Source organism: Anabrus simplex, chromosome 1, assembly GCF_040414725.1.
Source record: "Anabrus simplex isolate iqAnaSimp1 chromosome 1, ASM4041472v1, whole genome shotgun sequence".
Taxonomy (NCBI): Eukaryota; Metazoa; Arthropoda; class Insecta; order Orthoptera; family Tettigoniidae; genus Anabrus; species Anabrus simplex.
Window position 1 is genome coordinate 231,892,456 of NC_090265.1, and position 13,018 is coordinate 231,905,473.

The following is a 13,018-nucleotide window of genomic DNA, read 5'->3' on the forward strand; positions in this document are numbered from 1 at the left end:
GACAATCGTCTTGATAACAAACAAAACTGTGAATGTGCATGCTGTTTGCCTATCAGTGAAACTAATACCCTACATCTTATTTACCTAACTCAAACAAGTGAGGCTTTTAAGATGTTCTATATACATACAACCATATATCACATGCCAAAGCATCGATTCAGTGTTTACCACCATAATTCTTTATCTACGTACGCTGCTTCTTTCGTAGATTCTTTCTGGGACATCCTACCTCTCCACAGCAAGATCTCAATCAATGTATCTTCATGCAGACACAGTCTAGACATTACAAGCATCGAAGTGAAAATCACATCGATGAGGCTGCACCTAGTCCGAATATTGTAAATTGTAGACAGTGTATGCATGAAACTTTTCCCCTCTTTACAGTACCTGATAATTACTCTGAAAGGAACTAAACACATGGATGGCATCAAGGTAAGAACTGCATTAACTCCTTTGCGAAACATACCATGCATAGTATAATATACTTGAAAACTTACTTTAATACATATTTTGTTTAATTTGAATGTTGCAGGGGGCATTACAATTTTGCCAGCATGTTACCTCTTCACAGTAAGATGTTAAGAAGTACAGAATCTCTGTCGGCAGCATAACAAAGGCTGTAGTATAATCGCCAGTTGTTTGTTTAATTTTTCAAATAATTACACAAAAAATATTTCATTAAATTTAAAATGTTATACATATTACATTCCCTTTGGCTCCTCACACCTGTCAAATATTTTCCTAGACTTCACCATTTTATTTTTATGAAAATGTAGGCTGAAGAAATTCTAGTTCTCTTTATATCTCAACCGTTGTTCGTCTCTTACCAAGATCCTATCCAACCTCCATTAGTCATCTCTTGTTCTTTTTCGATGTGGACCGCACAGTACCCCCTTGCTTCTAAACACATACATTAAAAAGTTTGAAATTAGCGCCTATGTCATCCGTCATGCGACACCTTTCCGAAGGATGGAGAACTGCTTGACATTTCTTTAGATAGATAGCGACAAACGCAATCCTACTTTCTCCCACGTTTAACAGAATGCGTGAGTAATCCGTTTTACAGTAACTTGCAAAGTCAACGTCAGAGTGTCACTAAAACTGATTTACATGCTCACATGTGCGCTAGCTATTCCACCTGTTATAACTCTATCGGGATCTGATAGACATTGGATTACAGTTACTTACGATGTTGCTGCGAGAGCGCTCTGATATGTCTCTAGAGGGATCTGATAGTCATTTGTTTACAGTAACTCACGAAAGTCGTCGTAAGAGCGCAATGCTACGTCTCTAGCGAGATATTAGTTTAGAGTAACTCACGAAGACTCCGCGAGAGTGAACTGATATGTCTCCTCTCTCCCCACACAGCTGAGCCAGGATCGAACCTGCAAAGTTTGCGGTGCAAGGCCAGCGTCTCAACCGTCTGAGCCATTCAGCCTCCCAGGGTGAGCGGCAGGTGATGGTATAAAATTTCCAATTACTAGGCGCGCCAAAAAGTTTCGATTAAATTCCAATCCCCTCCACAGTGCTCATATGGAGTGAGGGCACATGACGCCGTTGATGGTGACTTGCATAGTTAACGACGGAAAGGCAGCGTCTCAACCGTCTGAGCCACTCACCCTGGCAGGGTAAGGGAGGTGGTGGTATATAATTTCTAATTACTAGATTGTGTGCCAAAAAGCCTCGATTAAAGTCCATTCCTCTCAGCAGTGCTCATATGGAGTGAGGGCACATGACGCTGTTGATGGTGATTCGTCCGCTGGATGGACGTAAGGGCATGAGCAGGCCTCTTGATGCTATTCAACAGGGCAAGGCTATGTACCACTACCGGCTTTTATCCTCTCTCTTCCTACTATAATATATGATGTCATTCATTTCAACTTGTTATCTTTCCTGATGAGGTTAACGTCAGGAAGGGCATCCGGTTTAAAAATCCATCTTGACGGATTCATCTCACCACAAGCCCAACACCGTAGAGAAACGGGACAAGAAATGGGCACACGCTAGGTTATAACGTCATGCACCCTTAGCCAGCAGTCCGCATTTCAAACCACCCACGCTGTGATGTCACAGCTCTGTCCGGAGGAGGCCTGAGCGTTCGGTTATTTAAAGATAAGAATCCATGTAAAATCGCCCGCGCTTATTACGTCACAGCTCCGTCACTCCTCCAAGGGGAGATAGCACAGTGCCTATGTGAGGTTAACGTGTTAACGTGTTAACCACACCTACAAATCACTTCACCAGTTCGGCTCCTCCAATGGGAGCTCGTAAATAGCTTGTCTGTGGTCAGGTTACCGTTCCTCGTAGCGACGTTAGGTTAACACGTCATCATGGCGTCATAAGCTCAAATACCAGTCACCTAACCAATTGGACTCCTCCAAGGGGAGCCGATAAATTGCCTGTGTGAGGTTAGGTTAGCGTTCGTGCGCAAGGCAAGGTTAACACATCAAAATGGCGTCTTAACCTCATCTGCAGGTCATCCAACCGATTTGTGGTTCCTCCAAGGGCGCCTGATCGATTCAGCTCCTCCAGAGGGGTCCATGACCTTTCCGGATCGGCTCATGCAAGCGGCCCATGGGGTTAGCATTGCCTTCGTACGTAAGGATATGACGCCATAATCTCACCTAGGTGTCAAAAACACTCCAGATTGGCCAGTGACGTTAGCATTGGCCTCGTGCGTATGGGTATGATGTCACCACCTCACGTAGGGGTCAAAGGCACCCCAGATCAATCCCTGACCAATTAGGCCCCTCCAATGGTACCTGTGATGTTAGGCTTGCTCTCATACAGAAGGTTATGACGTTATTCCGCCTCTTAACCTCACCAAGAGGTCATTGAACCCTGTAAGGACCTATAAAGCTTTACTACTAGGTCAATGACCTAGAACCAACAAATCATTACTTCTCAAAAAAGCGTGGGAAGATGCTGACTCAGCGCCCATTATTTTAGAACATACTTTGCCCTTTTACTAGCGTCCTTCCGAGATGGGGCAAAATGTCCTTCATTGCCGTACCAGCACATGCGGGACTTTCGTACTTTCTCTTGTATGGGTGCCACACCAAGAACTGTCAGGACATCTCCGTTCTTGAAGTGATCTAGACTCTTACGTGTAGCATCCATTGGAGCACACACATTTCCATTACATGCACAGCTTGCTTTGGCCGGCCAAAATTTTGGTCCATGAAAGCTAATTGTGCCGTGACGCTCTTGTATACCTTCCATATTCCACGTCTTGAGTCCAGCGAATTGTCTCCACTTTGTCCAGATCGCATATACATGAGCACAGGCATCATCTAAAGTGTCACCGTCCATACCAGCCGATGTATATGAAGGGAAGAATTTTATTTAGATCCTGGCCACCAGTTTGGATGGTTTCGTTTGTGTACAGCAATCACTTAATTTTCTAACTTTCCTTGGCGTTTAGTTCCATTTTAAGATTCGCAAGTTTGACTTCCCAGAACTGCTGTTTTCCTGAAGGACCCGACGTTCTTATCTATTCAAGAGAACGTTCCAGAGTATAGAAGCGACCGTGAGTGCTGTGCTCGTGTACACTCCGTCACAACGCGCATGCAAAATATGAATAGGAGAGTTGACATAGCCGATTCACGACGGACGCCAGCTCAGATGGGTAATTAGTGTGAGATTATAGCAAGTCACTGCACAATGATACTGATGTTCTGGCGCGTTAGCTGTGTCCGTTGAACATACTCTTCGGGAGCACCGCGCGATCAACAGGCCATGTCAGATCAGCTCATGAGGAATTCAATCAGAAGCCTTCTTTAGACCAAAAACGGATTCACGGACAGGCTTGTTCTTCTATCTGTGTCTCTCCATGAGGGGTCTGGCCTCAGAATGGCAACTATATTTCCACTGCTCTTCACAAATCCACACAGGCTAGGCATGACCGTGGTGATGCTGCAGAAGTGGCTGTCGTGGATATTCTGAAAGATTATCTATATATGACAGAGTATTGAAACGGATAGGAAATTCGTGCACTCTTTGAGTTCACCTTGCCCTTCCAAATGGATACCATAATAATGGTATTGCAGGTTTATTTCGATTATAAATTTAGCACCATCAGACACAAAAATTTCGTTCTCCGGTCAAATGTTAACAATTCCTTAATTTGCTTTTCATATAAAGACTAACAAATTTACCTTACTTCACTACGGTATTCTACAATGTGTACGTATTTCTACGTAAATTACTGTACACGCAGAGACTAAGAATTTATTAAATTGTATATCTCTTAGCGTTGTCCGAGAAACACCGAGAGGAGTTTCCCTACCTTCTTTCCGCTGTAAGGTGCGCGTTGGTGAGTTAATAGTCAGACACCGTTTCTAGAGGTCTACATGGGTGGTCCTATGATATATTCTTGTATCTCATCTATTGATAAGTTTGATTGAGTTAGAAGTTATGAATATTGTGAAATTTGGGTACAGTTATCACAAATTGCTTTATTTTTCTCACACTTATTCTATGTAGTAGCCAGAATCATAAAATTTGGTTCGCATGGGGCCGTCAGTGCCACTCTGTGGTACTGTTGAAATATTGCAAGCCACCCTTAATGCCATTCGAAGACGATTGCAACGTTCAATGGTATTCCGCCAATATTCAGCAGAATGGCAGCCTGACGTCTCTCTAGCCTTCTTTCTAACAAAAAACCACGAGTTTACAGGAATGATGACGAAAAGGGCATTACATTACTTCCTTGCTTTCAAGCAGCCAGAGACGTTGCCAATGTGACCGATAGGTTCGTTGTCAGTCTGCGGCAGAGTACGAAACCCGCATAAAATACAACGTGTACAACTTTGCTTCCGCCATTTGCCGATGGATGGCGACAACGGTACGTAGCGGTCGAACGAAACAGATCGCAGACGCCAGGCAGTTAGCTTGGACCTCGGTCAATATAACCCCATTCAAACTTAATCGATGTGTTTCTGCATCATAAAGTTGTTCTCGATTGAGCATGGCAGTGTACGAGCCAAATTCTCAGAATTTGCGGGAGGTGTTAGGTTTTGTTTCAATATGAAAACAGCGGCTGATTCTCATCGAATGCTCTCAATTACGTATGGTGAGGACGCTATTAGTGCAAGAACGTGTCGTGAGTGGTTTCAAAGCTTCTAGAACGGTGATTTTAACGTCGAAGACCGGCATAGTGGTGGAAGAGAGAAAGTTTTCGAAAATGCAGAATTGGAGGCATTTCTGAGTGAAGACTCGCGTCAGACTCATGAAGAATTGGCACGATCAGTGGGAGTAACACAGCAAGCCATTTCAAAACGTCGCAAGACAGTGGGCATGATTCAGAAATAAGGAACTTGGGTCCCGTATGAGTTGAAACCAAGAGAAGTTGAACGGGGACAAAAAATGGGTTCATTACGATAACCCTAAACGTAAAATATCATGGGGACATCCCAGCCACGCTTCAATGTCGACGGCAAAAACCGAATATTTACTGCTCCAAATCATGCTCTGCATTTGATGGGACCAGCTCGGCGTCGTGTACTATGAGGTGTTAAAACCCGGTGAAACAATCACAAGTGCTCGTTATCTAACGCAATTAATGCGTTTGAGCAGAGCATTGAAAGAGAAACGGCCGCAATACAGCGAGAGGCACGATAAAGTGATTTTGCAACACGACAACGCTCGTCGCCACGTTGCAAAAGAGGTCAAAACATACCTGGGAATGTTAAAATGGGACGTCCTACCCCACCCGCTGTATTCTACAGACATTGCTCCCTCTGATTATCACCTGTTTCGATCAATGGCGCATGGCCTGGCTGACCGATACTTCCGATCTCATGAAGAAGTCACAAATTGGATCGATTCGTGGATCGCTTCAAAAGATGAACAATTTTTTCGACACGGGATTTGAACACTGCCCGAAAGATGGGAGAACGTCGTGGCCAGCGATGGACACTACTTTGAATGTTACATGTGTAAGTAATCTGTTTCAGTAAACCCTCCAATGTTGGGGACAAAACGGCGGAAACAAAGTTGTACATCTTGTAGTAAATTTCTCCGTCATTTGAAGCGTAGGGTAAATTACTGGGATAACAAAAATATTTAAAATGAAGGGACTTTTCACTTGTAGTATACATATATAACAAAAAAATCAATAGTGTATAAGGAAATATCAAAAAACTCGTTGTTATCCCTATAAACCCCAAGTCTGTTCCATGATACTTAAATCATATACATATCAAAATCTTCTCCTGGATGAGTATACTGTAAATATGAAGTTTGGTCGAGATCTATCCAGCCGTTTTGCCGTTATGGTGCATCAGACAAACAGGGAGATATGAAAGCTGAAACCCACTGACATGGTCTTTAGTTGACCTAAAACGGATAAATATATGAGAAATTGGTGAAATAAACGAAATTACAGACATCTGACTCCCTGTGATTTTATTTAAATGGGTAAATGATATTTTTCAATCGATAGGCTTCGAGTCAGGGGTTTACCCATGTAATGAGAATCAGGATATTTCAGGTATCAGTTTTGAAGATGACATCGTTCTACTCGCGTTGACTCCTTCTAGCGTGCAGGGAAGTGTAAATGAAGTGATAAATTACTGTAAAGGCTGGAATTAAAAATTCATGTACAGAAAAACAAAAAAGGATATAAATTCTCAAAGAATGTAAAATGGTGGATGAGTGAGACGAGATTAGGCGTTGTCAAGAAAATAGAGTAATTAGGTGTGATATTAAGTGGAAATGAAAAATGGTCAGAACAAATAAAATGAGCTAAACTGAAGGGTGTATGTGTTCGTTAAAAGCTATTAACAATTTGGATAAAAATATGCCCAACACTGATTACAGTGTGTATAAAAATGTTTTAGTGCATTAGTTAAATGTAGGGTGTTGTACGGAGCAGAGATCTAGGGAGTTGAAACGAAAGTTGATGCAATTACAGTAGATTTGCTAAAATGATAATAATAATACTAATAATAATAATAATAATATGGCCTCAGCTACCGTGTGCGGACATTTCAATTTGACGTCATCTGGCTGTCTGCTCGTCATTTTAGACGTTCCGTTTTACTCTAGGCCCACTAGATGGCAGACCAAGTAAGCTGAAACTCTCTTGGGCGTCTATGGCTGAGATTTAATGAATTTTGTCGGTTAAACACCAAATGTGTCACCAGAGAACTTTTTCATGCCGATATCGTACGACATGGAATGTCGAATGGACTTTTTACCGCCCTTCAAAAATCCGACTACCTTGTCGTAGTTTATGCTTGAGTTTCCACGTATCTTAAAGTTCGCGGAACGAAATTAATAATCATCTGCTTGATCTGCGCCGCAGCTTCCTATAAATCTGCTCCTTGTTTCTGCTGAAATGATTTCTTGTCGATACCTTCTTTAATTCTGACGTAGATGCTTCCGTCTTCGACTCTGATTTAGAAGTAGCAATTCGATCTCGTTTTCTTATTTTTTTTCAATAATTGTTAGTAACAATCTTCACATTCGTCTTTTTCACTGCCTTCTGGATCTAAATTCTTTTCTCTAGCGCCTAAGGTAAATACTGTTGCTTTCACTCGCGGTATCGTCAGACATTTTGACGTTAATTATTCTCGGAGACCTGTACTCCATCTTTGTCTTTCTCACGGACGGAACTTCTTATAACAGTGAAATGGCACAATATTGTTAAAAAGATAATCAAATACTGGCTGAGACTGAAGTTGGGATCAGGTGGCGAAGTGTTACGGGTAGCCTACCAACACCAAATGAAATATCAGAACCAAGGATACTGGGTTGATGGGGTACGTAATATTTTGGAAATGATAGGAATGTGATAATACTGGGAAGGGGATTACATAGAGCTAATATAGAGAGAATAATTTTTTAAAAAAGTTCTAACATTTTCAAGATATTGAAAAGCAACAAATTGCTTCAGAGTGTAAAAATAAGAGGTCAGCAGAGGAATTTTGTGATGTATTTGTGAAAATGAAGGTAAATATAAATAATGTAACAAATAAGTATATTAGAGGCATAATTCGATGGTTAATAATGGGTGTACACAGAAAACAATAGAGATGGGAATAATTATATGTTTGCTATGCTGTGAAGAAATGGAATGGCTACACCTACGTAATATTATTTCTAGTCAGTCAGAGCACTTCCTATATGATGTACAGGCCGTATCGAGGCTATCATCTACCTGAGAGTCCACATGCACGCCCTACAAAATATAAATACCCCTTAAATACCGGCATAAAATGTTCCCCTCTCACCTTATATCAGAATCAATCATAAATAGCATATTCAGTATAACGTAATTTTGACATAATATGTACAGGCTTGAGATCTCGCTTGTTATGTTTAATTTCATTAATACTTCAGTGGCCTTACATTAGTCAATTAATTTCGATAAGAACCTGCGAGTCTTATTGTTATATAACATCATGAAAGCCCCAGGGGGTCTTAACTTGTGATTTTGGGTTGGCGACAACGGGGCCCTTTTGTGCCCTGGCAGTGTTTCCACTTACTAGTGCCAGGCTCCTCACTTCATCTACCTTACCCCTTGATCAACTCATGGTCACTTCCGATCCTGACGGTATTAGGTTCCCAAGGCCAGTGGAGTTTTTCGTTTTCACACCCATTGTGGCCCTTGCATTCTTTTGGCCGATATATTCCTTTATCGACGTGTCGGATCCCCATTCCGTTATTTCTATCTGGTTAGTGTTATATAGAGGATGGCTGCCTTCTTGAACTTCCTCTTAAAACAATAGCCACTATCACAAGAATATGAAAGTTATTAACATTGTTCCACTCGTTTGCTGGTAGACCTGCAAGATATACACAAAATACACATATGTTCATGAAAAACAGAACAGCTTGAAAGACTAGAGATAGGAAGTTCATATTCACAGGATATGTTCATTAGTATGTTCTGCAGAAAGGATTGGCATTTCAGTCACCTAGGTTTAGCATGTGTCCTGCTGCCTAGGAGGCACTGCGCCTTCCATGGGTACTGATAAGGTATTCCATGCGAGATGGCATCGACGCGTATAAGGCGCGAATGGCGTCCTGGGGTATAGCCACCCATGTTGCATGTACCTGATTCCGCAGGTCATTTTTGGTGGTTGGCATTCGGTTACAGCGCCACACCCGTCCTTTCACCATATCACACACATTTTCGATTGGCTATAAGTCCGGTGATCGGGTGGGCCAGGGCAACAGTCTGACATTATGTGACAAGAAGGCACGTGTTCGTGCAGTAACATGTGGTCGCGCATTGTCCTGCTGAAATATGGCATCTGGGAATGGCTATAGGTCTCAGGATGTCATTCACATAAGTCAAACTGGCCACAGTGCCCTGGACATGCACCAACTATGATTTGTGGTTGTATCCAATAACATCCCACACCATAAGGCTTTGAGTTGGTGCTGTATGTCTTGTGCAAATGTAGTCAATATGATGCCCCTCTCCTTGTTTGCGGGGAACCAAAATTCGACCACCATTTTCAAACAAGCAGAACCTGGGCTCGTCCGAAAACACGATCTGATGCCATTCCTGCCTCCAGGGACGTCTTTCCATACATCACTGGAGTCTAGAATGTTTATGCAAATTAGCCAAAGGTAGATGGAGAAGTGGACGACGCGTCGGTGACCAACACCGTAAACGGCGACGGACTATCACTTCTGATAGTGTACGATGTGTTACACTGTTTCACTGTTGCGCCAGAGCCGAGGAGGACGTAAATATGTCCTGCAATGCAATTCGGATGAGGTGCCGATCTTCTCGGGGGGATGGTCTAGACCCATTTCGTCGTGTTGTACGGTCTTCTTTGAACCATTCTGTACACACCCGTTGCACTGCAGACACACTTCGTCTTTCACGAGAAGCAATTTCCCGGATGGATGCATCACGTTCTCTCATGCCAATAATGCGCCCTATTTCAAACTCACTCATTTGACGGTACGGTTGTCACATATGTGTGCAAGGTATCCTGCGCGTCTTCTCAAGTCACACTGATTCATTATCTTAGGTTTATAGCGAAAACGAGAGGCACAGGCACATTTTACCAGTCGGTGGTGGTGTGTCAAGATATCGATGTGGACACTGAACCTTAGAGCCGACATGGTTCAAGTGCTAATCATTTCTTCAAGACACACTAATACGCATGTTCTGTGAATATGAACTTCCTATCTCTAGTCTTTCCACGTGATCTGGTTTTTATGAGCATGGGTGTATTATATGTATGGTTGATAATATTTTTACGTTTTGAAGTCTTAAATTTAACATTTTTTAACGTTTATACATTTAATAAGCTTCATATAGTGTTCTGTATAAAGAGAGAGAATTTGAGTTCATTCATAAAAAGGTATAATATTAACGTGAAACTAAAAATCGCATTTGCATAGAGGTAACAGTAAAATAAGAATGAAAATGTGTAGTAGAATTGTACATTCATTTTAAATTGATACAGACTAAAGCATTACACAGAAAAAAAAATATAATTCACAAGCAAATGTACCCGAGCTTCACTACGGTATTCTATATTGTATAGGGATATCTAAGCAAATTACTGTACACGCCATTAGAAAGGTTATATTATATTGCATGTGTCTTAAAGTTATTCCAGAAAAATCGCTTGGAGGGCCGCATACATTGTTTCAGATGTACGTTGAGAAGTTCTGATAATGATGGCAGACCACATTTCTTGTTGCTGTTCACAATCAAGTTCGGGAACTTCTACCATAACGTCACACTCACTTGACTAACGCCATCCACAATGGAGATGGGGAGTTTGCATTATAAAGAAAGAAATACACCGCAAAATGGCAGCTTAGCGCCTCTCTTGCCTTCTACCTAACGAACAACGACAAGTTTACAGGAATGTCGACGAAAACGTCATTACATTACTTCCCTGCTAGCAAGCAGCCAGAGACGTTGCCATGGCAACCAGTAGGTTCGTTGTCAGTCACTCAATACAGTGCATAACACCCGCAGAAAATAGTAATTTTCTCCGTCATTTGAAGAGAAAGAGAAAGTATCTGCTTAAATATGTGGTTTAAAATGAAGGTACGTTTCACACATATCCTACGGATTTTAAGGAAAATCAATAGTATAACCAAAAATTTAATAAACTTATCTTGGTCTTCCTATAAACCCCAGTCTACTCAGTAATACGGAAATAATATGCATATCTAAACCTGCTCCTGGATGAGTATATTCAGAATATGAAGTGTGGTCGAGATTTGTCGATCCGTTTCGCCGTAATGGTGGAACAAGCCGACAAACCGACGGAGAGACGGACAAGCAGACACAAAAGCTGAAAACCACTCATTAAGTCTTGAGTTGACTTAAAACGGATATATATATATATATGAAAAACTGCCAAAAAAACGAAATAACAGACAGTGGACTCCCCTAAATCTTTATTTATATAGGTTAAATAAGTGAAGGACAAACATTAAATCGTTTGGGAACATACCATGGTTTGTTGCACACAAAAATGTCTCGGGCACGTTCTTTCAATAATTTGAAAGTACAAGCGCATGTAAAGTATTGATCTTTTCAACAAAGCATTGTATTTAAATCATACGAATTTCATCAGTTATTATTTATATACAAAACATTTCTTCTATCATTACAATTACACCTACAATATTGTTGAATACTTTCTGATTATACCTACAATAATTTTTAAACTAAAATATCCGTTGTATTTTGACAAGATGACTGCCATTGATATTTCCAGGGATATCTTTCATTTGACTCACTTCTAGTCTTAAGTGGGTGGAGTGTTATGTTTGAAATAACATTTCTGTGTCCACTTAATGGTCGTACTGAAGGAAAGGAATATAGACAAAGAAACACGCAACCTAATAAACAAACTAACTAACTAATAATAATAAAATTGAATTTGAAGATAAGAGAGAGTGAAGGGAAAAGTGGAGTGTGAGTGTTAATTAAAGGTTTAAAACAAGGAATATGGGAAGAAGGAAAGTAAGGAGGAAGGATATTTAATAGAATGTAAGAGGCGAAGGAAGAAAGCAAGCAACTGAGCAAAGAAAAGAAGAAAAGAAAGGTAGTAAACAACGAATAACTGGAAGGTCATGAAAGACACCAGATTCGCAGACGAAAGAGTTGAAAGGGACAGAAATTTGGTCATAAAAATTGAGTACTGTTTAGAAGAGCCATGAATTGATTATAGATTTAAATATGATTCCAAGGGAATTTATACTATTTCTGTAGAAATGTAGGATGAGTGTCGGAACATAATATCGCAGTACAAGATGGGAAATGTTAGATGACCACTCCACGTATACTGGAAACCTTTCTTCTCTCTATCCTAATAACTTCAGTGTCTTTAAGCTGTAATAAAGGCCGGAATTGAAGGAAGGAAGGAAGGAAGGAAGGAAGGAAGGAAGGAAGGAAGGAAGGAAGGAAGGACGGAAGGAATGAAGGAAGGAAGGGAGGATATACGAAGTATATGCCTGGTGAAATTAAATTCAGTACTCAAGCTTCTCAGGATGACTGAAGAGACCCCAAACAAATAAGTTGGATTATATTACCGGTGGTCGGTAATTGATTATTTTTAGCTACCGTTTGACATGAACGAAAATTACATTACAATTTAATTGTAATTATTGACAGAAACTGTTCAACATAGCTGCCTTCTGCTGCAATAGCTGTAGAATAACAAGCCATTGCCTGTCGTACACGTTCAGAGATTCGAGCAATGTGTTGTACGGAGTAAGCCGCCTCAAGCACCGTACAGAGGAGCTCTTACTCTGATTCAGCTGGAGCTCATACACTTGGCCCTTCAAGTGCTCTCGCATAAAAAATTCAAATGAAATGAGGTAGGAAGAAATAACATACTGTGCAATGTAAATACATAATCTTCTCATTTATAATGATAGCAAGGAAGAGTTTGCAATTATGAACCTGAAGAATATTATCACACAGTTGTTAAAAGCCATTTGGAGCCATAGACAGCTACTGGCAACGTTCTCTTCCCTACTAACATACTATTTATTAATATGAACAATTTATTAGCGTAAT